Below are 3,849 nucleotides of genomic sequence, written 5' to 3'. Positions count from 1 at the left end.
TTTTATGTCTTCATTTCTTTAACTCCCAATTGCATAGCACAATTTTTAATCTTTGCTGGGTTGAGAGATGGCAATTGGCATGTAAGGCAGTGTCTACACTGCACTGTAGTGCAGACTACACAGGTATGAACTGCGAAGCACACCAAAGACTTGCCCTCTAAGTGCCCTGTGAGTACGCTGCTGGCACCTAGGTTTGCATTAACATAGTCCTCTAACAAATCCCTTTTTTTTTTTAAAGACAGAAAAGCCCTCAGATATGACTCAACTATTGTGTATTTTTCACTTTTCCCCCCAATACAATCCCAATACAATTTTCAAAACAGTCAAAATACCTGTATTTCACTTGCAACTCTATTGAAGGCGGACAACATCTGGCTTCAAGTAAATCTTCATTTAGTTAAATCCTCATGTTTGCATTGAAAAATCTCTTTTCCCTAGAAATTATGGTTTAACTCAAGGCATTTGTACCTTTGCAGTTGTGTTGATAGAGGATTAACTGCCCTTGTAACACCCCTGCACGGTGAGGGAGCATTATTATAGAGTTAGGGCCAAAGATAAGTAAGTGTCTACATCCACTTGACATAGGCACCACTGATGGTCTCAAAACCCAGCTGCCACCTAAGCCCGTATGTGCCTACGTTTTCACCAGCTGGCATTTGCAAAGCTGCCACCCCCCAGCTTGTGAGCAGCTCCAAGCATCAATTGTGTGTGTAGATTACTATGAGTGTAGATTAAAACAGGGTATTATAGGCATAAATTAGACATGCAAATATACTCCCATTTTTGCATGTTCAGTTACATGCCTGATCTTGTGAAAATCAGATCCATGACAGTGAATTCACTTTCCCATTATCACTCCTGACACAAAACAGTAAGTGTACCATTCACTCTTAAGTGGAAACGTTTTAAAATAATCTGAAGGCAAATTTAGCTGTAGGCCCAGATGTTATCACAGCAGAAATGTTTTAATATACAGTAAAAGCAATTGTGCAGCCCTTTTCTATGACTTCAGTCTATTGCTACACCATGGCTGGGTTCCAGTAAGGAGAAAGTACTGTTCGCCTAGACCCAGAAGGCTGATCAGCAATCTGTTTCCAACAGTTTTTCTTTAACCTCTTTCTATCTAAAAAATTTTCAGTCTGTGACTTTACTTGATAATTAAACAAATTAAATATGTCTGCCCCCTACAATCAGTAGCAAGAATTTCTCTAGTGAAGAGGGAACTGCCTTGCCATCTTGTATTCAAGGAACAATGCATTTAAAAAGAGTAACAAAATCTTGTACGTAGTTTTATCAGAAAAAAATTAATTACCACCAGTGAAGGTAACTCTAGGATCAGTAGTAAACTGATTTCCAATGAGCAATAGAAGTAAGGGTTTAATGCAACTCAACAGAGTAAGGCAGGCTATAAAATGTCAAGGAAGAGGTGGGCGAAAGATCTTGGCCAGAGAATTTCCAAGCCATAGAACTGTGGCAAGTTCTTTGAGAAATCACTTGGTGCCATGGTATAGCACAGCCTGAGCCTGTGGCCAGCAGCACCATAACACTTGCAAAATCTCTTTCTTCCTTGGCAATCCCTTGCCCTACTTTCAAACCAGGAGCAGCAGCTTATTTCAAGTCCAAATCCTGCATCCACTGACAGCTGGGAGCTTTTCCATTTGCCTCAGTGGGAGGAGGATCAGATCCCCAGATACCAGCCCAGCTAACATTGTATCCTAAAATATGATACACAAAAATGAAAACTGCAATAGTCCTGCATTGCCAGATGCACAAGAACAACTTTAAGCTAAGAGAAGCTCTTAGACATACAGCATCTGTTCTTACAGGGCCTGATCCAAGTTCATTGAAGTAAATAGGAGTCTTTCCATTGACTTCAGTGGATTTTGGTTCAGGCTCATAAAAGCTTTTCTTGATTTGCCTCAATAGAAATGTAACAAAGCAGTACCCAAGGTTGTGAGTTCAATCCTTGAGGGGGCCACTGAGGGAACAATCTACCAGGGGATTAACCCTGCTTTGAGCAGGGGGTTGGACTAGATGACATCCTGAGGTCCTTTCCAACCCTAATCTTCTATGTTTTGTTTTTTTTAAGGAATTGGAGCTTTGTTTCCAATAAGTTTTCCTTTGAGTGTGGTGACTTAGGAAGATTGGACTCACATAAGAGTAGGCCTGTGATGTGCCAGCCACAAAATTAGTTTATGGCTTACAGAGCAATCACTGTCCTAAACTGAATCTCTAAAGAGTGTTTCTTTGTTCTTTTGACACTGCCAATTTTTTTTTTTTTGGCAGTCAGACCAGGAAATCACTGCCCACCCTTTAGAAACTGATTCAATCAGGCCTTGAAACATTAGTAAGCCAGGCTCCAAAAGGTTGTGAAATTCATTTATAAATGGCAATTATTTTAAACCTAACCCCTCCTAAAAGTTCTCTCTTGAGAGACTTTTTCCTCAAAGCTGAGTTATTTCTGACAGCAAGTTTGTGCTGGTCTTACACACTGTTCCTGACATAACTTTAAATGTGCTTTGTCCTATAAGCAGCAGCCGTTGTCTCCAGATGGGGCTAATAAATGCAACAACTTTTGCCGTAACTTAGCATTCCTTCAGAATGCTTCCTTTATACACAGGCACCTACATTTTGCAAGCTTCTGTGGACTGCCCCCAGGCAGAGGACCCTGGACTTCCAGGATCTGAGACCCTGAAGCAGTCTGCCGCAGACCTGGGAGTCCAAAAGTCCTGGGAGTTCTGGCTTAGCAGCAGTGTTCTCAGGGCTTCCAGGCTCCCTGCCAGAAGGGCCTGGGACAGCTTCCAGGATCTGCAGCATGTGTCAGTGTTTCTGAAGTGAATTTTTTTTTTCCAGGATTTCCAGTTTGTGAGAAATTTTGGAAAATGTGATTTAGTTCTGACTGAGAATGGAGCCAAATTGTGAAATATTGAGATTTCCCATGAAGCAAGAAATCCTGAGTTTTAGCTCTACTGGAGACTTCTTCACTGTCCTTTGTCCCAGTTTTTTGTTTAAAAGTTGGTTTTGTGGCAACAGAGTCTACCAATACAAATATAGCTTTCCTGGAATAGCCTCTTTAATGGCATATTCCAATAAGCTCATGTCTCTCTCGGACAGCACTTGGATATACGAGCCTTTAGCAAGTGTTATTCCCCTTTTTCCATCCACTCTAAATAATTGTTTTCCTTCACTTCTCTCCTAAATCCTTCTTGTTCTTCCAAAATTCACTCAATCAGTTACATAAGATCAGCCATCCTGGGTCAGACCAATGGTCCAGCTAAACCAACTAGCCTTTCTCTGACAGTGGCCGCTACTAGAGCTTTCGGGGGAGCATATAGTTGGAGTGACCCCTCCCCACACAGCTTCTGGCAGTCAGACATTTAGGGTCACTCTGAGCATGTAGTTGCATCCCTGATCATCTTGGCTGATAGCCATTGATGGATCCATCTTCCATGACTATATGTAGTTCTTTTTTGAACCCAGGGGCACTTTTGGACATCCCATGACAATGAGTTCCAGAGATTAAGCATGCACTGTGTGAAAAAGTACTTTGTTTTTTTCATATTAAACTGGCTGCCTCTTAATTTTATCAGATGACCCCTGAATTTCATATCGTGGGAAAGGGTAAAAACACTTCTGTATGCATTTTTCCACGCTATTCATGATTTTATAGACCTCTATCATATGTACACTTAGTTGTCTCTTTTGTAAACTGAACAATGGCATAATAATATTTTCTGTCTTATTTTCTATCCCTTTTCTCATAGTTCATAACATTCTGTTCACCTTTTTGATTGCTGCTGAGCATTGAGCCAAAGTTTTCAAAGAACTATACACAGCAATTCCAACATC

Source organism: Gopherus evgoodei, chromosome 1 (assembly GCF_007399415.2).
Source record: "Gopherus evgoodei ecotype Sinaloan lineage chromosome 1, rGopEvg1_v1.p, whole genome shotgun sequence".
NCBI classification, from domain to species: Eukaryota; Metazoa; Chordata; order Testudines; family Testudinidae; genus Gopherus; species Gopherus evgoodei.
The sequence above is the reverse complement of the archived record's forward strand: the minus strand, read 5'-3'. Positions refer to the sequence as shown.